Source organism: Mastigoproctus giganteus, chromosome 3 (genome assembly GCF_048544385.1).
Source record: "Mastigoproctus giganteus isolate SK-2022 chromosome 3, ASM4854438v1, whole genome shotgun sequence".
Taxonomy (NCBI): domain Eukaryota; kingdom Metazoa; phylum Arthropoda; class Arachnida; order Uropygi; family Thelyphonidae; genus Mastigoproctus; species Mastigoproctus giganteus.
Window position 1 is genome coordinate 73,873,355 of NC_143577.1, and position 27,018 is coordinate 73,900,372.

The window sequence follows — 27,018 nt, forward strand, 5'->3', positions numbered from 1 at the left end:
CACGAGTCTATGTAAGATTTTAGATATGAGAATGGCGCTCTGAAAGGGTCACAGACCTCCATGTCTAGTGTCTTTTGTCATCCATTGCTCAATTGGAAAGGCTCTATCCAAATCTCGTGAATGAGTAATAACACTATGAAAAACTGCTGGGAGAACTCCATAAGGGATTTTTCAACGTAATAGGCTGAGCATAAATATAGAGCTAACTGCTGAGTCTGTTTGTATATTCAAAGAGTATTTTACATTTAATATTATTACTAATAGGAACCTTAAAAAGGTTCTAAATTCAATCAATGTATCAATACTGTTTTTATACATGATTACAATATGGATATGCATCAATGGCGCCATTATTATTATTATTATTTTGAAGATTACACTACCTAAACATACCATCTGTCTATTGTAATTTTCAATACTAGTTATCTTAATCAGGGCTGGCTTTAGAGACGAGCCAAACAGTAATTGACTCAAGGCGCCGAAGTTCAGAGGGCGACAAAAATCGAAAGAACAACAGTTAAAATATCACTCTGAATCAACAAATGAACAGTTTAAAAAGGAATTATATACAGGCAATTAGGTTCCGAATTTTGGACAGTTTAAAAAACTATTATTGCTGCCTAATTGTTTGGTAACTATTGAGCTAAATAAACATCACAAGCAAGCCCTCTAAAGAGGGCAATCTGAATATGTCACAAGATGTCTACCCCTGCTCACTGCCTTCACCATTTCATTGCTGAACAGTATTTAGTAGGAGTGGCAGCGAATTTCAAACATGAAATCCAATTGATTTTAGTAGTTATCTTACAAGTGGACGTGCTGTCTTAACATGTACAGTTGAATACCGCTTTGCTCCTGAAAGAGACTTTATATGGTAGTCACAAGTTTTGAATTTTAATGTAAGACAGCGTAGCGATAAAAATATTCGATCCAGACTCGTAGCTGACAGTGTCATTTGCTGCAACACGATCAAAAGAAAGCTTGTCAAAGTTTCCATTTATTTCCTTGATTATTCCCTAGGTCATGCACAAGACTCCCTGATGGGCTAGTGGCGGAAATGCTACTGATAATTGTCGCCTACATGGCGCGTGTAATTTAATGTTCTCGCTCTCTGGGCGGCCGCAAGAAGTGCACCGTTCCTAGTCAGAGACATATTTTTTATTAAGGCGACGCTGCTGAAGTCAGAAGGAATATTTTATTAGAATGCAGGAAACATTTCTCTGATTTGATAACAAACAGAATTATCCAAGACAGCAATAACTACTGATTTAGAGACAAACAGTAAAATAATAATAAAAAGGGAAATCGTGTTCATAATACAAGATGACATTATCAAGCAGAATCGATCATGTACATTCGCGACAATGAAAAACATAGCTAATGGATCCCATTGGCATTACAACTAGCACAGCGCATTCCTGTTATTCTAAATCAACTTAAAAAGAATATCAGTGGAAAAATCCTTATGCTTTTTGTAATATCTTATTCATTCCGCTTGCAGTTTCCAGGAAAAAAATTCTTATGATAGTGTACAACATCCTTAAGGCTGTGCTATCCCAGTTCTGTTCAATCAATTACCAATGAATTATACACAATCGATACATAAATAGCCATTTTGCTGCCTATAAGAGAGGTTATCTTCTTAAAGGCACGTGCACTCTCCAAGAAAGTTCTATCTTCATCAATTCTTCCAAACCAATGTTCTCTAGGCGTAGCCGTCACATTATCTCCTTCCCTGTTAGGCACCGAATAGCTGCTGTTGTCTGCTGAGCCCTACTCAAGTGTCTTCTTAAGGCCCTCTGTCAATCACATGTCATCCGCTATCTGATGTGATAGCAGTTCCAGGAACAGCAACTGGCAGGAGGCTGTAATTATGGGTCAGTGAACGATGCTGTGGTGAGCTTTCACGAAGAGTTTCCACAGCAAGAGGTCGCTATGCGTAATTAGATTATTTTGCTCCAACTGTGAGCTAAGAGAGTAGATCTGTACTGGAAAGTATCCTGCTGCCTTGGTCTTCATCGCTCAATGGAGAAATAAATTTGACTTCTGAAGTCTAGAAGTTAAGGCATTAGCAATTGTGCTCGTTGATCAAGATATGGGCGTAAATATAACCCATAATGAGCCGATGGTGACCTTTCTCTCCAAAAGAACATATTTATTATTATAGTGTATTGTTGAACAACCATGAACTGAAGCACAAATCGTGATTTTAACATATTCCAAAGGCTCGGTACTTTTCATATTAAGGCAATGACGGTTCAGTTTTATGTCTGTAAATTTCGTGTATTCTACGACATTTTGCAAGCTATGAGAGATTAAATCCTATTTTCTAAGAGAATCGTCATCTTCGAGATTGATTAACTCGACTACACCGTCTCAAATGGAAGTATTTCTCAGCTTCGACGGGAATCCACCACAGGTATAACCCGAGGCCTATTCTTTATCGAAGGTATTGAAAAAAGAAATGAATTCCATCATTTCAAATTCTTGTATGAAGTTCAATATAGCCAAGTCATTCTGTAATTCAATATTCGAGAGTAAGACAGAGAAAAACAGGCTTTATTTGCTTACCTACGAGGTACATTGTTTCTCAGAGTGATCTCCGTAACTGGTCAAGGCACTCATCTGATAAATCTTTTGTAATCTGGTTGTAAAAATGTGTTAGTAGCGGCTAGCACCATCGTAACAAAAATAGTGTCTTCTACTTCATCTTTCGTTCAGAATCGACTTGCTGCCTAAATAAGTTTTCTGTTTATATTTTGGACGCTACATATTGCCAGCGTTTATAGGATAGAAAGCAAAATAATATTACTGTATTTCGTTTGCTACATGGGACCGAACTACAGTCAATTTAAATGCCTTTTCTATTGTATATGTTGTACTCCACCGTTTAAATAATCCACTCGGCTACGTTAGATCATTTTTCCATTGTCTCAAAACAAAAGTGCTCAACCGAAATGACTGAGCCTTTCTAGGAATATTTTCGAAGAATTAGCATAATGTGTTAATCAGTGTTTTGTAACGTCAATTATCCTGTAACAAAATGGCAGCTTCAGTAAAACCTTCATGTTTCACTGAAGTTGCCATCTTTCTTGTTTTTTGTTTCTGGTGGCACGTCTCAAATCAGTTGAAGGACGTTTCAGTATCGCACTGACTTAGGTTCATTCTGTTAAAATAAAAATGAACATGAACTCTACGAGTCGAAGAACAGCATCAGCACAATCTTCCCAACATTTTCTGTTTATACAGACCCGGGAATTTTACAACTAGCCATTCATTAATGAATATTATGATTAACCATATTTTGTGTCATATGGATTAAAACCACGGATTGAACTTCAACTCAAACTCATGTACTACTACTGTAATTTTACGTTTATCCACTGGATTGGTTGGTTATTTGGTTTTTAGGAGCATTAGCAACTAAGGCCATATTGCTCCGGGAATATGCGGTGGTCAGTCCCTGACCTTTCCGCATCCTTCGTATTTGGTGGTGACGGACTCGAACCCCGGTCTAATCAAGAATCGTGTGCTACGCACTGTTGCTCCTTCCCACCTGGCTACGTTATTCACTGGATACTTGAACCTTTTGCTGAGACGTGATGGCTGATAGTTCCATTGCATATACGTCGCTTTCACTCTGGTTGCTAGATAGCCACGCCATGTCTCATCAATGTATATATTTATTTATTGATAAATAAATATATATTTATTGCAGTTTCATCACATATTATATCCAAGAATATATTTATTGCAGTTTCATCACATATTATATGCAACACAGTTTCAATCCAATTCAAAGTTCTTTCTGGTTTGGGTTTCATTGAACCACTTGAGGACCTTCGTATAGAACTTCATGGACTCCGGGCTGATGGCGTAGACGGACAAATGGATGATTCACAGTTCTTCAGCTGACCTAGAAAGAAACTAAAATCGCTTTATGCATACAAGATAATCTTTCCTATGTCAGAAATCTTTACATTTCAACTACCATCGTTAAAACGTTTCTTTATAAAGATCAATATAACATATTCTTCTTCGAGTTCAACATAATGACTTAATTATTCATGTACAATTATGTAAAAACTTCTAGTAATAAACATAAGATAAAAATCTGAAAAAAAAAACAAAAAACAAACGGCGCATTATGTCGGAACAGAGCTTCTTTTCATACATTCTCTTTCACTTGGTCAGTCATCTACTGCAACAGCATTGCGACATATGGGGCACCTTGGCTGGTTTATGAATGCTAGAATTGATGGCAGTTCAGCAATGTAGAATTCTATTGACAAGTCTCTTGCGAAATATGATAAATCGTTCATATTACTCAACACCCGGTGGGCAACTGGAAAGCAGCCAGCACAAGGCCATACAACCAAAGATATATTGCCTTATTTGTGAGAGAAAATTTGTTTATAGCATTTGAAGGGTTTTATTCCAGAGGACAACTATAAATGTAAAACCTGGAAAACGTTCACTGGTAAACTCGATGTTAAAGGTTTCAGCAAACTTTTGTTTATTACCTTCATTCTCCATCTATTAACAGAAAATAGGACCATTCCATTCAGATGTTGAATTCTCACTCTCCACAAAGGATACCCTAGGTGAAACTTGGGGTATCCAAAATAAATACACGAATGGCAACGTGATTATGAATACCAACCCTTTTCATGATCTTCCAAGAGGATAATGAATGCGCAATATCACAAGGCCAGGACTGTACTAATTCCAGGAACGTGAGAGTATACTCAGCCTAATGCAATAGCCTCCTCATTCACAGATCTCAACTTAATTCAGCATCTCAGGGGCGAGATGGAACGAGTCCTTCGAGGTACGATTCTCAACCATCCAATTTGCAAAAACTGTGTGAATCAATTGAGTCAACAAGGACCAGCATCCCCGTGACACTTTTGACACCTCATTGAGTCCGTACCACAACTAATCCAGGCTACCCTGAGAGCTACAGGGAACCATCTCGCTATCTTGGAGGTATACTTAATAAAGTGGCCATTTAGAGTAATCACACTCACTGGAGAAGTTTAAATGAGTGTCGTGATTTTCTCAAATAAAATTACATGTAACTTTAATATTATTAAACTCTGATCCTCACAGAATCTTCAGAATATACTTGCAGCTGGCCTCAGACCAAATATTTCATCCTTCGTAGGGAAATTGTAAATCTTAGAATTATTTCTTCAAATCAGATTTTATTTTCGATATCGCCCATGCTCTTAAAACCCAATAACAACAACTACCTTCCACCAGCCGATATATATTTTAGGTCGATATCTGTTTAGTGTTTGTTAGGCACCAAATTAACTTAGGCTGTGAGGCGTCAATATAGTGTGTGTCTGTAACGCATTCCTTTTCCAACTTATGTGAGAGGATGGCGGTTGTAACCAATCTACTAATCACTTTGAGTATCCATAGTATCGATATTACAATTACAATATAATTTTAAGATGTAAACTGTGTCACACCATGCGGATATAAGGAGTATGGTGCCCCTTAACGGAACCAGGGTTCTCCCTTTTAGTACCTATAACTTTTGAGTGAACGACCCTGTGTGGGTTAATTAGCTGATACAAACTGCCGCCAATGCAACACAGATTGTTTTCATTAATACCCAATAGTATTCGTGGGGAAAAATGCAGTATAACCTAAGAAAAAGAATCTTTTGCTATTAATCTTTCCTTGTTTTTTAGAAGCAATTCTTATCGATACTAAGAAACTATAAAACAAAAGAGTTTTATCTTGAAGTGGCAAAGAATTGTTTTATTCATGACTGGACGAAGATGCTTTTGTTGATAAGACAATCGTTTACCCCTAAATGCCTTTCGTTTTATTTATTTTTCCTCTTCTCTGCTCTTAGCGAAATCCATCTTAATGACCATTACTCTAATTGGAATTCATTTCAAACACATTTGTTTTATTTAACAAAATTATATTTCAGTATATTTTTAGATCTTGGTACTAAACACCTATTTTTGATCCTATGATGATTCCTCCTCTGAAAATTCTCTCAACACGTTGTCCTTCGAGAACATAACCTTCTATTTATGCAGATTATTCCACTTACAATGATCAGCACATAGTTAACATTTTGTCAACTGAGCTATGTCGTCCAAATTTGTATTTCCCAAAGCGTTGTGCAAGTTGCATCCTACAACTACCACTGAGGCATTTCTATTGTGAAGTTATGGCTTCCGGTAGGAAGAGACCGATCACCTCGCGCTACGCTGGTAGCGTTAGAGATCACTTTAGTAGCACGACTTTACACACTCCATCGAATACTGCGTCGCCTAGATATCGAACCAGTTGACTCTGTTTGGTAAGCCGCAGAGGGAAACTCCAAGCTCACGAGCTGAATTACAAAATCGAAATAAATAAATAAGTATATAAAATCAAGACGTTTACTCCTTCCATAGTATACGTTATAATTTGAGAAAACAACTTCCATTAATCATTTCTGTTTGCCGAAAGTTTAACCAATTTAATAATTAAGATGTGTCCCAATACTAACAATAAAAACTACTATTACTGCAATCATATAAGAGGGAGCTTTTACTGGATAAGTTTCCCTGCCCTCGGACGAACTCAGTCGAAATATAAAGTAATTGTCTTTGGTTTGACGATGGAAAGAACAAAGGTCAAATAACGGGACTAGCCGTCCTCTCCTCCTCCTCCTCCTACTCCCTCCTGTTGTATCCTAAGCCGCTTAATAGCTTTTCTTATCAGTGCTTCACCGATATGCTCTACCAAAGAAACAGCATTGCTTTTTCCACTCACACACAGGCTCACGCACCACAAAAATGCACCATAAAACTTTTATTACAAGGAAAATGAGCGCTAAGAAATAAATTTCATCACAGCAGAAGAGAAAGCTTATTTCTTTTATCAATTAAATAAGCCAGGAGAAAAGGATCACGAATTCCAAACGGATATCCACCAAAAAAGAAATCGCCCGGACAAATAAATGCACTTACAACTTTCCTTTTAGGGTTCGTTAGACAGAAACTAATGCAAGTGTTCTTATAAAGAAACGGAGTCCATCTTCTGTATTATTTGTAATTATCTAACATACTTTGGAAATGTTGAGATATAACGAAGAAGGAAACGCAAATAGAACTAAGGGTCACATTGGATTAAAATGTAACTCTTTAGTCCAAAGATTGTGATTATAATGTATGAATAAAAACGCTAGTACTTTTAAAAATTTCCTTTAAAATACTATCTTTGAGCAGGAGCACGTTTAATCTAGTGAATCTTGTATTACTCGCTGTAAAATTTTAAAACAATGTATGTAGTATGCTGAAATACAATCTATGCTGAAATCACCACTGAGGTCCGTTTTCCATCCTTCGGTATACTATACCTCGCAGTTCTTGACATTTTACTGTTACTACGATTGAATACCAGAATGCGACCGATCAGCTTAGGCCCATCTTGAACTGCGACTGACAGCGATCGATCAATCTGTAAATACGATGGGACATGCTTTGTTCTTTACTCTCAGAGAGTTTCATTGATTTAGCTGTGAAACTTTTGAACCTGGGGCTTAGGTTTATTTGCAAATAAGTGGAATTGTTTAAAAGATCAAATTCCCTGCACGAACTGCATCACAAAGCAAAACTACCCTTGTGACAAATATTAACTAATACCGAGTCCAAATAAAGCAAAGGTTGAAGGCATGTTTAGAGCAGTAAAACAATCTACCCATACAGAAGTTGGCAAAATATTATTTGTGTAAACGCAAACTAAGTTTTCTACAATATTGGAACAGCGTTGCATTAAAGGAAAGTTAGTGGTGCTACTGATAAAGGGGTAAAGCAGTGGAAGACGACAGAGCGGCTATAATGGACACTGCTTTTCATGCATTGATATTATTAGTTGAGTCCCTCTGGGTTCATTGTTGCTTTCTATATTTATTAATGATATTCAGGAAGGCACATTAAGCCTTTTCCAACAGATCCACAATTGATGTGGATATGCTGGGAAAACGTTTAATATCTAACTGTGCTACCCACGAGGGCCCACGCAGTACAGACAAGTTGAGGGGACAGCTCATGGTGTTTTGTCAATGGCACATAGGAATTTTGCCAGCAGGAATAATGCGGCGATTATCCTATTGTATAAGCAATAAGTAAGACCTTTTTCTTCAGTACTGCATAGAGGTCTGGAGGCCTCATTTTAGGAAGATGTGGATCTGTTGGAACGGGTGCAGAGAAGGACAACGAGATTAGTGAAGGAAATTAAAGGGTGGTCTTACCAAGAAAGGCTTCAGCTCTGCAAACTACAGCGCCTTGAGATTAGGCATATGCGAGGAGATTTGTCTGAGGCTCTGGATGGATTGAGTAAGCTCAGTGTTGATGGCATTCTTAATCTTGATCAGATTACACATGTGAGGGGGCATAAAATCAAACTGAGGCTGGATGGTTTCATGATAGATGTGCTCAAGTTTTTCCTTTACCCAGTGGGTGGCCGATTTCTGTAACAAACTCTCATCTGGTGTTGTAGAGTGAGAAATTTCAATAAATTCAAGGAATTACTAGACCAACTGTTAAATGTATAGCTGATATGGCAAGTGTTATCTTTTTTTTTGGCTAATGCTGTATAAACTTGCTTAATACTCAAATGTGCCATTATATAGATTACACGTAATCTACAGACCAAATAACCTTAACTACTGTTGCACAAAAACAAAGTAAACGAAACAAATCTTTTCAGTTACTCAACATTTAATTCTGATTAGAATACATACTGAAAAATATCCATGAAACCTAATAACTAAAAAAAAAAAAACTTCTTTACTTAATGAGAATACGTCCTGCTTTCAGTGAGAAAGACATTCACTAGGCATATAATGGATTGGAATTTATTGAGAATATAAAAATTCTCGAAGATCAATTACATTTTTTGAAAGAACGTGTCTTTTGATTCTTCGTAGATTATGTTTACAGTAGCTGAAAAAAAAAAAGAAGCCTTACACTTACGTTTGTAATATATATTGGAAACTCATCAGTACTTTTGGGATTGTCATAATTACTAGGATCGTTTAAGTCTCGTGCCTGAAAACATTTTTGATTGTGGAGATGCTTGCATTGCGCCTCGTGGAGGTAATTTTTTTGTCCTGATCGTGAAGAGCTGAATCTCATATACCCGTGCAACATCTGCAGTTGGGCGAGATCGCTTACAGTATGAGCCATAGTTTTTTGTAACTATGAAATTTTAATGGACCTACTTTAATATCTTTTTAAAAGAAGCATTTAGTTAAGTAGCTCACTTCTTTCTAATAAACGTGATAGAAGAAGGTCTCTGTGATTAAAACTTGGATGGACTGGATAAATAATGGACACAGCTTAGTTATTAAGATCATTTTGGCTATAATCTGCTTCAGCTAATAAAACAAAAAAAATATTTTTGAAAGATCTACAGTATAATAAACAGTTTAAATTATTCTGGATACTTCTTCGGTACTTTAAGAAGTGGAAGGAGCAGTTGAGAACACACTAGTAAGAAAGTTCAATCCGGAGAAGATGTTTCTTTATTTCTTATCTCTCAATTTTTTTTTCTGTCCTTCACTTCATCTTCCTTGTTACTCAAGTCAAAGTAAATATCACAAAGAAGAAGCCATTTATAACACCGTAACCTTAAGTACATTTTCTTCAAAAGCTAGAGACAAGTAGCGGATCTGTCGAAGTTTAAAATGTCTCTGTCAGAAGTCAATTTACAAACATCCTTTAAACTTTGAAAAGTCTAACAACTTTCCAACAGTGAATATCTTAACATCTCCATACAAATAAATCCCGTGCTGACACTATGTTTACAGAGCACTTCAAATACCCCATACATCATTTTCTTTAAAAATATAATATAATACTATTTTATATTTTAATGTGGATCGATATTCCAACGTATTGTTTTGGACACTTCTTAGAAGGATACACAAAATACGTATTTATTTTCATCTAACAACAGAACTGGGTGTATGTGAGCGTTTAGGTTATTTATATATATATTTTTTGGAGCCAGTGTATGTATATTATAACCAATGCACTTATTTGTTTTAATTTAATCTTTTAGAGCCATGATAGTTCGAAAATATTTACTGCCTCGATCTCCAAGAAGGCAGCCATTTTTACTACCAAACAAATGTTTGTCTCTTCGTATACAACATCCGAGGAAAACAATAAAACAGTATTATTTTCCAGACTTATTTAGACTTTGAACCTCATAAAATACGTAATGTTCTGTGTTTATCCAAATTCACCCTACCCACACCAGCTGGCAATATCTTATAGTGTTGCTGCTAAACCCCAATATTTCGTTCCAACCAGGAAATGCGTGAAGAGAAAATATCGGAGAAAGGAACATAAAAGTAGAACATATTTTACACCAAAGATAACGGAACGTACTAATAATACAACAGCGCTGGCTTTAGGAAAACTGGTGAACATAAAAATGAATTATCAGAACAACTAGAATTTCATTTCTCCCGAAGGTGTCATAAGAGATCTCACACTTTCTCACTTTTACGAGCTAAAAAGGAATTGTTCGCCGCTGAGCGAGATGAATGAAACATAATTTGTACATTAAAATGGTGTTCGAAGTTGACTCTGCATGCATGGAGTGTTAATTGAGACGGTATTTACTTAAATACCTCCACTGATTCAGAAAATGTATCTATAGATAAAGCCAATGTAACCAACTGGGCATTAAGTTCTGTTTAATTTTACCTCCAGATTATTAAACGGCGATGTACCAATTTTTAGTCCCAAGGGTCGTAGGTTCCCATAGCAACTAAAAGATTAAAGCTAATCCACCTGAGAACACTCCTAGTTATTGTGGCTTGGTTCATTAGTTTTACCTCAGTGAAATTTTTCATCTTAAACGACTATCTTATATAGCAACGTTAAGATTTCCTATCTTTAAATCCAAACTATTGATCAGAAGGAAGTCAGCAGACCTCAGAGTTAGAAACTCATTACTCGAAAGCGTAGTTTTCAATTGGTCCATGGCCAAAGAACGACGGGTTATTACAAGCTAGATGGCATCTCGAATTAGTCCGAGTGTTTAGTTGTTTTTTGGTACGCAGCACAATATAACCAACATAATGCAGCGTCCTGCCCACTTTACTGGCGCTAACAAGTGTCTCAATCGTCTTACTGTGGACCTGTGTATGCTGCGACAACGTTGACTTGCATTCTGAGCGGACGATTCTTTGTAGGACTCTCCTGTCAGGCTCTGTTTTAGCTCCAGTCCGCTTCCATTTCTAGACCATACTGCCAATCATCGACCTGGAAATCTTCAGTGCCATCGAAATGTCATGCACAGATTGATTTACTTATGTAGCACCCTATTATTGTATTCATAATAGTGCTAATGTCTCCTCGAATGTTTACGAGTATATTTATATTCGTGTCTGACACATGATTCTTGGATAGGATGTGACTAACTATCAACAGACCGGATATTAATAGTAGGATAGCGTATATAATCATTTTCTTAAAGAAAATCTCTAAGCACAGCTGCGTGTATATTGAAACGAGTTTGTTAATGTACCCAGTACGTTAGCAAACAGAAATAATTCATGATTCAGAAAAATTAAATAAAAAACAGGAAAAGCAACGAATTTTATGAACGAACCAAAAACATTTCGTTTCTGCGCATCCGTCACATCACCTATTTATTCCTCCAATCAGTGCATGGCAGCAAACATAATATCCAGTAATTCAGATACAATATATAGTTTATGTATGAAAAAAAAATTAAATAAATAACAATGAAAATAATTTCCGGATATCTATTGGTCCAATTTTAACGATATTTGGAAGAGCTCGACAAAACTTTATAAAAGAGCCAATTATAAAATTTTATTAAAATCCATTAACTAGTAGTCAAATTATTACATGTAGACGGATATTGTGGATATAATCCTGTCTGCGAATCTACCTTTTAAAGTTATGCATCTCAAAAATGATTAATATTAACAACTGTACTGATTTTTCATCAAATATCCTCCACGAGATTTTATCTCTGCCTTACAGACGTGACATTCTGGCAATCGACGTGGCAATCAAAAAGTTTCTCATAAATTTTGAGAAGACGGGCTGATTTCACAGATTAGACGATCCCATAAAAGCTCTGTTGGGTTTAAGTCAAGTGATTGAAGTAGCCACACTATAAATGGCAATACCCCCCTCCTGTTGTTTAGTTGCTATAAAATCCCTGCATGACTTAGATATGTGTGCTTCGGGTCGTCCTGTTGTAATATAAAATTTCTTCCGCTAAGTCAAAGTCCATAGTATACTGCATTATATTCAAGAATGTCTTTATAGCCTTCTTTTCTTAAACTTCCTTCAATTCTAACGATGCCACCCACTCCAGAAAAACAGAAACAACCCCAGATAATAATGGAACCACCACTATGCTTGACTGTAGGCACTAAACAATATGGATCCATTTTTTCTTGAGTTGATTATCTCTCAAACTCTACGCCTAGACCTAGAAATTTCAAAGTTGGATTCATCCCTCCACATATACGTTTTTCCACTCTTCAGGTTGAAAAGCCAACCGTTTCTTCCGATTTTCCCATTTTAATAAGGGTATTCGAACCTCTGCACGATAATGAAGTCCAGCATGTTTATGGCGAAGTTTTACAGTGGATGTGAGCACGGGAGTTTCTCTGTTCCTATTGAACTCAGCTCAAATTTCAGGTGCATTAAGTTTCCGACTGTATTTAGATATCAGTGATATCTTGTGCTTCCATTGTTAAGCGCGGTCATCCAGATCGAGGTCTGTCCTTTGAACTGTCAGTCTCCTTGAAGCGTCGAATGGTAGTTTTTACTCTTTAGTTGAACCTTTTAGATTCTATAACGTTCTAACACATTGAGGAATCCTCTACAATAGTCTACCACATCCTGGAGTCTTCTACACCTTCCTAGAGCCTTCTGGAATATTCTAGAATTTTTAAAATATTTCTTAAATATTTGTTTTCGATTTTTATGAATAACATAAAATATTTTAATAAAATTTGGTAAACAAGTTGATCCTTATTTTAATGAAAACTTTGAAAATGAAGAAAAATGAAACACAATTCCAAACTTTTTAGGCGGGTGCGTACATGTTAAAGAGTAGTGCGGAGGGACCTCTACTGAATTTCAACACGTTTGCTCTATTATTTTGCTGGATGAAGAATTCTCATTTTCCTTGGAGAGAGATTTTCGTTTTCGGTGATTTCATGTTCACGGCCGAAATATTCGACATCCGGTCCTCGTTGTGAAAAGTTCCAAGGAAGCATAAGCTGGAGTTATCTAACTCAATTTATTATGTAACAAATTCGCAGCTGCATTAATCCTAATATTTGTGTTACTGTTTATTTTATGGCACATCAGCATCTTAGGCGTATTGCGCCAATGCGCTATGTTTATATAAGTGTGTGTACTCAGAAAACTCACTACGAACTGTACTCCATTATTACTCCTGTAATGCAAATAACAATCCTGGCCTGGTAAATGAAATAGCAATGACAAGGGACGTTTGAATTCCGAGAGTTTGCAATTATCTGCGTTATAAGACGAACTTTTCTATAGATAGGATGAGATAATAAGCAGAAAATCCTGATGAATTTATTCGGTGTACAGTTTATTAATTCGCTAGCTGCTACAATGATTCAGAGAAGGCCAGAGAGATTGATCAGGGGTTCTAATCGAGGCCCACAATGAAAAGCGACATGGGAGGGGTTTATAGTGACATAAGGGGAATCAGAAAAATGAACGAGGGATTTTTAAACAAGAACTAGGGGTCATAGATATAAAATTCTGAATCACGTGCATAGTTTACATTCAGAGAGTATGCTATAGATCATTGATTGCCTGCCCTGGGGTGGAGCTAGAGAGTTTTGGAAATTTCAAAGTAGAATTGCATTGCAACATTTGGGTGAGGTGAAGGCATCAGCGACTGAGAATTTTTTACTTTTTCTTTGGGTTTTTTCCCAAATGCCTACTTGCCTGCATCATTTAGCCTTTAATATTAATACTAAAGTAACTTAGTAACCTTTACCCTTCCATGAACTCTCTCTCTCTCTACGTTACCATTCTATTCCCGGTCTAAAGCTCCAAGGTCTAATTCTCTGCAAATTAAGAACACTTTCTGAGTTTCTTTTTAACTTATTTCTAGGGATATACAGAGTGATGCAGGAGGAATAGTAAATATTTTGGGAGGTTATAATCGATTATTCTGAGTAAAAATGTTCATATGAACCTGTGCCCAATTCTCAATGGATGCGGAGATACAGCTGTTTGAAACTGGCGCGCACCACAGCGCTCTGAATCAGATGTGACCAAGACGCAGTTATAAACTGACGCTGTTTGGTGTTAGAAGTGTTGTTAAGAATCCCCACATCTTCATACATGCTGAATATGCCAGTATGGTGTTTGTCTACGATTTTGTGGTGGAAGTGCTGCTGCTGCTTGTAGAGAATACCGTTGACGGTTTCCTGACTGCAGAATACCGGATTCAAGAGCGTTTACACCAAACTGAGTGAGATTGGTACAGTTCCCAGTGCTCATATTTCTTCTGAATGTGCATATGAACAAAATGTGGATGAAATACAACACAACCTTCAGTCGGTAGAACGTAGTCCTACTATTAGCACACGAAGAATTTCTACGCGTTCCACAGACAAGAGTATAACGAATATTACGTGAGTACAGCTTGTATCCATTTCACATGCAGCGGGTTCAACACCTTCAACCAGGAGACGAGCTCGCCCAGCGATTCGAATTTTGTCGGTGGGTAAATGCTAATCGTCGATTAATTCCTTTAATACTGTTCAGCGATGAAGTTACTTTCACTCGTGACGGTATCAACGACATCTTCATAGGTGGTCAGATGAAAATCCACATGACACTGTAGAAAAAAAATTTTCAATATCGCTTCTCTGTAAACGTGTGGTGCAATATCATCGACAATCAGCTTACTGGGCTTGTTGTGCTACAAAGTCATCTTACATGGTCCATTTAATCAGAATTTCTGCAAAATGAATTTCCACTATTATTGGAGGATGTTCCCTTGGCTACAAGGATTGCTATGTATTTTCAGCATCCTGCACATTGTACCCGTCTGGTGATACAATATCTAGATCGAACTTTACCACGGTGGTCCCACTCATTGGCCACCAAGGTCTCCAAGACCTCATCATTCCGTTAGATTTTTGTTTGTGAGGATGAATGAAAAGCGCAGTATACAAAGAAAATGTGAATACAAGAGGCGAATTGCTCGCTCGTATTCTGGATACTGCTGCCCACATAAAGGAACATCGAGAAGACCTCAGAAGAACAACACGTCATATTACCACAAGAGTAGCAAAGTGCGTTTAGGGAGGTGGTGTAATTTTCGGAATTTATTGCGAACTGTAAAAAAATTGCGAATTATTTGTGTTTTGTTTCATTCAAAAAGTGAATAAATACCAATAAGTCATTTATCGTTTTAATACCTCTAATAACGGCTTTGTGAGCGCCAGTTTCAAACTATTAGTATTTACTATTTTAAATAACGTTAACGAACTATTAAAGCTGAAATTGTTCAATAAAAATCCTTTTTTCTTAAGTTTATGTAACTTTGAAAAAATTCTTCACCTTTTCCAAAGGCCTCGTTATCTGCAATCAGCAAAATAAAATAACAATAGAAAAAAAAAAAAAAACATTGCAAGAAACTTTTAGCCATGTTTGCAATCAAGCATGAAATACAAATCAATACATTCATACCGAGACAATAAATTAACTATAAGAAAGAAAGGAACGAAAGACAGAGAGAGAAAAAAGCAAACGATACAAAGAATGAGAGAATTTAAAATCTGTAATGACACTACACATCATAAATCAAGCAATGAGGAATCGTAAACATTTGGATCAATACCAACTATGAACACCAGCACGCGAATGTAATGACTCGCGCAACAACGGTTATGATGCGCAGCTTAATGAGGCATCATGCGCTGTGACGCACTGCTATCTCGTGTGGACAACAGAAACTCCTTTTCCATTTATAATTTTCATTCAATTTAACTTCTTATTTAGCATGGATGTTCCATAGTCTTGTCGATACCAAGAACATCTTAGAACTGAGAAACGTTGTTTCTCTAAGAACAAATTAGAATGTAATTACCAATTTATATCCTAGAAGTTTCAATATCCTCTCCAACATCAGCACATAAACAGCTTGAAATAACTCTAGTTTCATTTTTATAAATTGATGCACTGAATATTCATTTAGTCTGTCTGTATCATTACAATGTTATCCTTCATGGAACTTATTAAAGATGTTTATCAAGGAAAGATATTTATTTATCTGAGATGTTTATCTCTATATAAATTAGTTATTTTATTAAATTACAGATCCAAATTATACATATCAATCATTTTCCCTTCCAGTAGTTGTTTCACATGATTTACAAAAACCTTCAACAACTACAAAGATATTGTTTGTATATTAGTTGAAAATAAGAACGTTTAAATTTCCTTATTACTGGTTCGAATATCCTGATATTTTATTTTCATATTTATGGGAAAAACTACATCTCCAATATCGTGGCATAAAGATGCTCCACACATGGTCTGTTGTAAATATAATTCAAGCTAATCTTTAGTCAATTAGAATATCTAGTATAAAGATGAATTGTGTTGTGGTCTTAGTAGCAGATTTTCATAGCTTTTTTGCCATGGTAATGCAGTCCTCGCGGACAGAACATTAGAAACAATTCCGTCCCACCACACCATGTAAAAAAAAAAAGAATGATTTCGAATCCTGTCGGTCAATGAGGACAGAAACTTGCTGAACTTTTTCACACCGTTGTCTACTTAGTGTCTTCCTCTCATGAGAGGGTTGCCTTTCATTTTTCATCCGGAAATAGTAATACTAGAACAACCAACAAGAACAGGTGCAATTTACAGACATAGTGTGCATAGAGTTAGAGGAAAGTCGCCTCCCGTGGTTCCCACATCTATGCCATATATAAACTCTGTGAAGAGAAACAATATCGCTGTGAAAGCCAGAAAGAGTTGTGTATTGTAAATGAAGTATTGTGTTGGGTTCTGTTGGGTGTCCAGGCTTTTTTGCCACAGGGCTCCTGGAGGGACCCCACGTTGCCCGCATACACCACTAGGAGATACCCAGGCTGTATATAATTCTCTGGCTAGTTTCCTCCAGATCGCCTGAGCTTCCTGGAAATAGTCCAAGTAAAAAGACAAAAAAAGATAAAATACAGGGAATACAGGATAGGAGATGTATATACAGCGACGGAGTATGTAAGGGAAGGCATCCTCGGCAGGTTTGGTGGGATTTCTCCCACCTAAGCGGAAAGTAGAAGAAAGAGAGGGCGGAAAGACAGTCACGTATTAAGAGAGACACGGGTGAAACAATTCAAGCGACCTGAGTGTCAAGTCCAGTAGATAGAAGTGGTCACAATCTAGGTGAATATGTTCACTGTCCGGTTGGTTAAGACAGTCGAATCTGAGGTGGAGATGTTCAATATATGAAAAAAGAGTGTCGATCAGTGTGCATTTGTTCCAGGACGCTGTACCAGTGATCTTCTTCTGGTGAACAGATCACGGGCAAAGGCAGAGAAAGCGTGGTACTGGCCTTCCTCATTGATCGGAAGATCTTCATTTCCTCGAGGCAAGGCATATATTTTTGTTATGAGCAATGTTCGCAGGTCCTCGTAGAGCGGGAAAACATTGAATAGGTGATACCATTCTTCGTTTGAACCTCAAAAACAGCGAGGGTCATCCACAATGTTCATAGAAGCAAGTTTTTTTTTGATTTATGGATCCATGTCCTGTAATCAAAAAAGTGTGTATAAACCTAGGCTGTACCATGCTGGAGATTTAGGGTAGATCTGGGCTATTTGAGGTAATGTTTTTTTTTTTTTTTTTTAGTGATGGAGCCTTTGGGGGTGGTATTCCATCACTAAAAAAAATACAGATATAGTATATACTATGAGTATATGGACTGCTTGCTACGGTAATAGAAAAAAGAAAATATTTGCTTGTTTTTCTTTGATTACATAAGTAAGAAGAATGTAAGTAATTTGGTACCCTCAGATTATAATATATTTCAGTTTCCCCTTAAATAATGTGTAGATACAACGAGATAGAAGCATACTCTTAGCAAATTTGACTGATGCTGTCCAGTACAGTTCTACAGAGCTAGTAGATGGAAATAGATAGTTTTTATTAAACGCCATGAATCCGATGATCATTTAGTCTGTCATTACAATGTTATCCTTCATGGAGACTACGTGCGTGTGTGTATGAAGTGCCAAAGTAAATAAGGCAAGGGCATTCATTATTTCTGTAAATCGAGCGTATACACTGGTCGATTTTCCAGTTTTCTGGACTAAACACCCACGTTTCCGGGAAAAAGTATGCAACCTTCTCACAAGACCGACAAACTCAGCCATGTTGTGAAAAAAGCCCAGAAATATTCTTCGCGTCAATCGAAACCGAGCATTTTCCACCCGGTGTAGAAGAGAGCTTTGTCATAAATAGCGTAATGTCTCCCACCTCTATCAGTTCTCCTTGCTTGCCTGTTAGCCATTCTGAGGATATCTTGGGGAAAAGACTATGAGGGTAGATATCGTGTTAGATTTCAGTAATGATGTTTGTTTAGATTTTTCTGCTTGTTTAGGAGAATTCCGGCATTTTAAACGTTCATCAGCTTTAGAAGCGATATAGAAGCGACCATGTGGGTACTTATCTATTACAGGTGGCGCTGGAGTAAAATTCCAGACTACATGTATGCTACAATTTAGTCTATTCGTGCTCATAATTATGAAACTAATGAATGGGGCATTGTGTGGTACTTACGCACCTTCGATAATAAAAACATAATCACGGCAATACTGCTAAGTCATGCAGAGAAACGACATTTACAGGAATCAATCTTTCTAGAAAATGTTGCTGTGAATTTTATATTTCGACCTTTTTAAAATATTTTTGAGCCGATAATTAGTATTCTTGAGTTGATATTTCGTATTAGTCCATAAATTATTTATTTTTTGATCCCAACCATAGCTTTAAACTTTCTCGTGTGAAATAGGATAAACATCCCACAAGTCACAAAACTTGATATTCTGGTTTTGTAATTTAAACGATTGTCCAAAAGGTTAACTAGCAACATATTTCACTCTTCAAAGGTTAGGCCCCCTCCTCTTCCTCCTTTTTCACCCAAGAAGTGAAGTTAATGACCCTTCAAGGCTTAAAAAGAGTGAGATTTCTTAAAAAATAAACAATAACGTAGATGTTCTTTACATCCTCAGCGACCATTCACTAAGTGACCTTTAACTAAACGAAGGGGTACAATTTGGGTCTTAGAAGCTGTTACGGTTATACCACAGATATTGATTTGGATTCTATTAAAGAGAGATGGTAAATAGACTAGTATATCAAAAATAATTTCTGCTAAACATTTTCTGTTTTAGTTCAAGGACTTTTCAAATATGGTTTATCTAATCCAGATGTAACCTAATAAAGTAACTATCAATTATCCTATCGTGGCATGCTGCGTAATTTTCTCGATTAGTGCAACTTCAAGGTTGCTGCAGGCTGTTCAGGAGAGCTGTATTCCTCATCAAGTGTTACCCAGGATGACCTAATAATGAGGCTGAAGATAGGAATGTAAGTAATTTGTTGGAAATTATATTCATCAAATGGAATTTGGACAGACGGAAACAGTTCCTGTCAAGTTCCGTAATTAAATTTTTAATCTCATCCGAGTTGATGCTATAACCAGAGAGCAAGCACATAACCTACTTTTCGAAACCTGTCTGTAAAGGTACCAAATAAGTGTTTCGAACTGACTCTGATAATCTAGTAGATGTCAGTAGTGAAAGCCAGTTCGGAAATGTTTTAACCAGATAAAAGGGAATAAAGATGAAATGAGAATGGGGATGGTAATCTGCCTTCAAACATAACACGTCATTAAATGAATTGTATTGAACTGTCAACAACAACTGCATCGCGATGACTAGGAACTGGTTTCTGAGTTGATGTGTAGTATTAGATGCGCGAATACCCTAAATAAAAACTCATTACAAAATGTATTCATTCAAATCAATGCAAAAATATGAAGAAGGTAATGTTCGTTCATTTTTTATGTACGCAAGAAGTTACCCCTTGCTGATGACGAGAAGAGTGTGTTGTTGAAGGCAGCTATTGAAAGAGATTCGAGGAATATTTGAAAAGGATTAATTATTGTTCACATCAGTAATTTTGTCGTATTCTACTCACGGTGAAAAAAAACCAAATAAATCGAAATATATTCCTTGGAAGGCAGTAAGTTTGATAACGAAAAGGAGTAAGTTCAAGAAGCTACAAATTCAAACCCACACCACGCGCAAAAATTTTATGCCCGCGCTTTCAGGTTCTAAACACAGTATAAAGTTAACTAAGTAATTATGAAGTTCTATATCGCTTATGAGTGATCAATATTGGAGGGTGGTGCAGTTAAAACACCGCTGTTCTCTGTCTCTTTCTTCAGGATATCAATCCAAGAGGTTGATATCCTGAAGTTCACAAACATTTGGAATAGGAGAAACGTTTGAGCTCTTATACCTTGAACCAGTTAGTGAGCCTCGGCGAAGATTGCATAGTTTTCTTCCCGAGACTCAGACAAAGAGCAGAGAATACAATCAATTTACTGACCCAATATACCCCCGATTATGACCTCAGTTGCAGGTGTAAATTCTAAACAACCAGACATATCAAGTGATACACTGATTAGTTGCCTTAGTTTTGGTAAGAAACTCATAATTAAGGAGAACAGTGTTCGATCTCATTTCAGCAATTCAACACCATAAGATCAAATATTCGGCTTTCTCTCCTTATAATGTTGCCCTTGTTGTTGTAGGGTTATAAGTGCATCAACCACTTAGACTAGGCGCCGTACATATTATGTCTGTAAACTGCGTACGTTCTGTGCTCGATTTGCCTGTTTGCTGGACGAAAAACCTAAACCCGAGTTTCCGGGAGAAAAAAACATTCTGCCCTCGCCTTAGACCAATTAACCCAACCAAGTTGTTTAAAATGTACATAAAGGTTTCTCACCTCATCGACGAGATCCGAATTGGATCTATTCCATTGGTGTGGAGAGAACAGCGAGTTTACTGAGCTACCCACGATGGCCTCCTTATAATGTCTGAAAACAATAAGAGAGACATTTTCATTCATCGTCATGAACTTGGACGTAGTAGACACACTGTCCTTTTAGTGAAATGGAGCACTCTTTCAGTAAGAACATTAATTGTTCTAACCATGCAATGTAATGCAAGTGGGCAAATACGGAAGGATGTCGTATATGTGTAATTCGGTGTGAGAGTGGGGAGGGTGAAAGATTTAAGTGCCTTTGAATCTGTCATGGTAGATGGCGCCAGATGTGCTGGTATAAGCATTTCGGTAGCTAAAACCCTTCTTTTAGTTTCCATGTACGACTGTCTCTCGATTTTATCGAGATTAGTCTAATAACTTACAACATCCAGCAATTCATTGTATCTTTTCACGGATGGGTACCATAGCCGAACAGTGTACCGGCTTCCACTACTGTCGGAAAAAAAAATACAGTAACAGAGGTATCAGTAACACCACCAATTGACAGTGGAGGAGTGAAATGATGTTGCCTAATCTGACGAATCTCTGTTCAGAATATAGCGAAAACAGCACGAGTCCGTGCAGCCATTCATGGATTCTTCCAACAGATAATGCACTTTATGTTACAAGGACAGAATTGTACCGAACTGGTGATTGGGAAGGCTATCCATTGCTACGGCCTCTAACCAGATCAATTAAATTGAGCATCTATGAGATAAAGTCGAACAAGCTCTTAGAAATAGAGTTCTGCAACCATCCAATTCGTTACAACTGTGAGAAGCATTTGAGTTAACAAGGACCGATATTATAGTGGCAGGTTGCTTTCAACATTATGTTAAGTCCATGACATGGTGAATCCAAGAGGTTCTGATGAATAAAGGGAGAAAGAACCTCCTCACTATTACGTAGATGCACCTAATAACGTGGCCACTCAGTGCATTTTCCGCAGGTAACATGCTTGATGATACTCTATGTTGATTTTTGATTTTAGAAAAGTATTCTTCCTCCTCACGTCTTGGATTATTAGAGTTAATTGAGAGTAAATTACTGCTGTCATCATTAATATATTCTATCGGGGAGCAACTCGACCTATACCATGTCCAAAGTACTTCTAATAACTCTTCGCGTTTCATCAATGTTCTAGCTTTAATTATTTCGGAGATTAGTGTCTCTCCGTATAATTTCACTTGTGGCAAAACCGGAGTTTTTCCCTTAGTTTATAACCCGCCAATGATAAGGCTGTCAGATAATTTAATTTTATGATGAGGTTTTCTTATAGCAGTCTTGTATTTCAGAAAGTTTCGCCGCATCCAGTTTTAAATCCTTGCTTCTATATGGCTTCATGTATTAAACTGATTATAAAAGGATACGTAAAGAAACCAGACTCCAAACTAATTAGGGAAAACGTTAATTGCTTGTATCAGAGCCAAACATGTTCCTTACTTCACCGTGCGCGCCACCTGCATCTAAGCCGGTTATCAAATTTCTTTCTAATTACACTCCGCCTAGTTGTTAATTACAGGATGACCTTAGGGCGGAAAATGTTATGTTGCTGTGTAATGACGTGTACTTCCAGCCTTTTGTGAGGTGTTTGTATATGTCCTCCTCCTCCAGAGCCTCTGACTGATATCGACTGATGGTATGTAAATGGAAAGTTAAAAAAAAATCTGGCTCCTCCGATAAGAGCGGTGAACTGAAAAAAAAGTGGACTTCAACAGGAATTTTAGTACAAGGAGAGAGAGGCAAATGAAGCAAAGAATGAAAATAACATCGCTCTATCCTAAGTTAAATTCTCCGGTCTTAATAGTCGTATCCGAACAATGTTGATTCCACTAATGAGAAAGTTTTGATGCTTCTTTGTAGCTTAAAATTCTCTAACCCGCAATTTTAATGATTTAGAAGAATCACTAAAAATTGTGGATAACAGAATTTTAAACCTAATATACCAGTTTTTGCTTTGAAAACTTAGATAAAGCACATGCACTCTTTAAAACTCAAAAGGTAATAAAGGGAATGCAACTACCAGTTTCTTCCTTTTTTCCATCCGAAGCACAAAGAAAGCGGTTTCGATGATTTTGACAGGAGAACATTACATTACAAAAGTCAGGTCAGGTTCCTGTGTTTAGCGCCAAACTACCTAAGGGCTTGAGAGGTCAGTATACTGTGTCTCTAATGTGCACTCTTCGGTCGGTTTCCTGTTTGCAGGACGAAAAATCTGGATTTCCGAGAGAGAATCCGTGCGACCTTCCTTTGAGGCCAACTAACTCAGCAATTTTGTTTTAAAACACATAAAAAAATCCATAAAAGTTTCTGAAGTCATTGACGGAATGCAATTTCAGGCCTCATCTATGTAAAAAGTTTCGCAAGATATGAATAAATGCAGAATCTTTTGTCAGTGATTCATTTTGCAATGTATCCGTGAACCCTTAAGTTTCTCAAGCATGTTCTGGCTGAGAAATCGAAGATCAAAGATTTTCCGATGAATAACGCTTGGCAAGAAAGCAATTTATCAACTCTCAAAGCACTCATATTTGTGCCGAAAAGAGCCAACGTACGATTGTCAATACTCATATTCAACATAGCTATTCCTTTAAGGTTTGTTGTGGTGTCCTCGATAAACAGGATTCTTAAAAATAAGAACCAATCTTATTTGTTCTTATTTTTAATCAGTTTTGATTTTGCAGTTCTTTATTTTGCTAAACGAAGATGCAAATTATCTTCGAACTCATTCTACTATGTTTATGGAGCTTATGAGGTCCGCAGCAGATGAAACATGACATTGTTGGTGGCACAAAAAGCCTATTTTGGAATGCCTCTTAGGAAATCAATACAGGTGGAGAGTATCTCGGATTTCATGGCACTCTTAAATGTATGCTTGCTTTTTTATACATCTAATGTGAAGAGAGCCCGAAAACCAACGTGAACAAGTCTGCCGATTATAAGGCGGTATATATCTCAACATACCATCCTTTATTGCTTCGACAGGATGAAATCCTGCCAATCCACATTTCAGAGAAGAGATTATTGAAATGAAGTATGAATCTGGTGAGCAGGACAATTGGGATTACGCATCAGAAAACATTTCAAATAAAGTGCCACATTTCCTTAATCAGAAAGAATTGGTGACTTAGTGGGGAACATGAATCTAACTAAATCCAATCAGTGCTCTTGACATCTTGTTTAAAGGAATGGAATCCATTGGATCCCGAGTTACATATGTAGAATTGCATTGTTGCTGAATATCTGTGCTATGGTTTTAACTTTATTGGTCTTTATGTGTAGTATCGTGTAATTTATGTGTAAATTGGTATTAGCCACAGTCCAGAAGAGTGGAGTCTCTCATAGACAGTTCAAGTAAATGTTTATAGCTATGTTGTCACTCAATGGAAATATATCCCCGTCTATTTCTGTTGCATACTCTTCGTATTAGAGAAAATTATAGAAATGTGTGTTCAGTATAAATGTGCTCTCTCTCTCTAAGGACAAGATGCTGAGTTTCCTTTTCATTTTCTTTGCTATCTTTACCCGTTACTGTTTCTTTTAACAGCAGAGCAGTAGATCAGTCCTACAGGAGTAGAGAATAGTCTACCAGAACTACTGAGTTGCAGCCTGACGCACACATATATAAACACCTTGGCACAAAGAAACAAGGTCTTTCTTCCACCACTCCATATCACTCTAGGAGTGGTTAAACAATATATTAAGGCACTGGTTCCTCAAGGTGACTCGTCAAGCATATACAGTTTAAGTTTCCAAAATCGTATGATGTAAAAGCGAAAAGGTAGCATATTTATTCGTCTACAAGTTAAGCAGATCTTAGCTTCATAAGGCCTGGAAGACAAAGAGACTGGCTTTGAGTGAAATGCCTGGCAGTCCATTCGCATTCTTAGAGTGGATGTCTTATTTGGTAACATTAAGAGTAGAAATGACAAGAACTAGTTAAAAAGTCTATTGTAAATTACAGAAAATGGGATATAGAATCTCAAATCGAGCTCTCTTACTTGAACTCTCAACTGAGATCGTTTTGGACCAACAAATATGAGCGAAAAATATGGGAAGAGCCCATCAGGGTATATAGCCAATGTACAAGAGGCACTAGGGAAGGTGGGATGAAGCTACGATGAGCAAGTATAACTGTTTCTTGATTCGGAATGACCATACTGGCCACAAAAGACAGGGACGTTCAAATGTATATTTTTAAGGAAATTTTGGTGAACCAGGGGAGGGTTTCTACTTTGTAATTTGTGATTTTTTAGCTTTCTTTACTTGTAGCAAAATTGAACACTAGTCCGTACAGAAGGCAAACATTGTTAATAAATTTGCTATATTATTATTGCACATTTATTTTTCTTTTATTTTTCGGCACAACACTGATACCATTCAAAAACTAAAATCACATTTGGAATCAGCACATACTAAATTTATAAAAAAACACCAAGAAATTTCTGAAATGCATCACGTATAGAACGAACACTAGTACTTAAATATAGAAACATTAAAGATAACAGATGGGGGAACTCACATGAGAGGGAAGGGTGTTGCGGGAGGAATACACGTATCTAAAAATTATGAACATTTTGAATAGAAGCCAATAGAGCATATAATTTACGAGAAAATTAGAAAAAATGTTTCTCTTTAAGTGCCATCCTTGACAATATCAGAATCAAATTCAGAAGCGATTTCCAAATAAATATGTAAAATAGTTCACTAACTACAGTCTTCGAAGTAATAGATTCCTGGTTAGAGAAATCCCAAGGAAATTCTTCTAATATTTTCCAAAATACGAGCACTATTCGTTATTCACTAAATACACCTTTCTTCTAGAAAATCAATGTATTTACTACACTTTTCTTAACATGGATCAGTTAATGCATTTAATGATGCGTTGCGGTAATTTTGCTAAATAAGCAATGCTTTAAAAAAATTACAAACTTAAGAAAACTAATTAAGAAGATTGCGGTATTCTCCTTAAAAGATTTTCTCATCAATAACCACAGCTAAACACTTTGGTCGTTCAATCCATGTTTACCAAATTTATGAATTTTTTAGCATTAACCGACTAATTATCCGCCTCTGAAGATATTCAAATTCGCTCATCTTGTAATTAGGAGTAAGAATAAAAATCCCAAATGGAACTGCATACTGCGTCTTCTCTAGAATAATCAAAAGCTAAACAGTAAAATCTACAGAGTTCACTATTTATTATCGCATGTGCTATTCTTTTAAGGTGACTTTAGATAAATAGATAATTTAATAGTTAATAAAATAAAAATTTTTGGTAGTTAATAATTACTAGCGTTATTTAAAAAAAAAATTAATTAGATCCATTTAGTGATTAGAGACACATAAAACTAAGATAAAATATTTATACAATCTTCACAGTATATAAATAGAAAATTTAATTATTCTTCTTGTTTTGATTTCTTCTTCTTCTTGAACTATCTCGAGATTTATATCCTTCTCTTCTGAAACACCATTCACTGTTCCAAGATAGAAAATGTTAATAGTCTTTAGAGAGAGCGGGATTCGTTTATTATTTATCCCATTCTCTGGGGACAATATTCAAACGCTTTAAATTCAAAGATTTTATTATTTTTGATGAACACTTCATATTAAATATTGATTCTATTGATTCAACTCCTAGAAGCTAAAGAATAATATCCCGGTGAATAGTATATCCATATTAGAAAAATCGATCATTTTCCCGTGTTCTTAAGACAGATATAGCTAGTTATAGAAAGACGAGTGAAAGAGAGAGAGAGATCGTTTATCTTAAGAAAATCCTTCGGAAAATTCCCTTAAGGATGAGCATTCGCTTAACATAAAATATTAGAGAAATTAACCAAAAAAACTCTTATGGAAAAGAAGAAAAAAA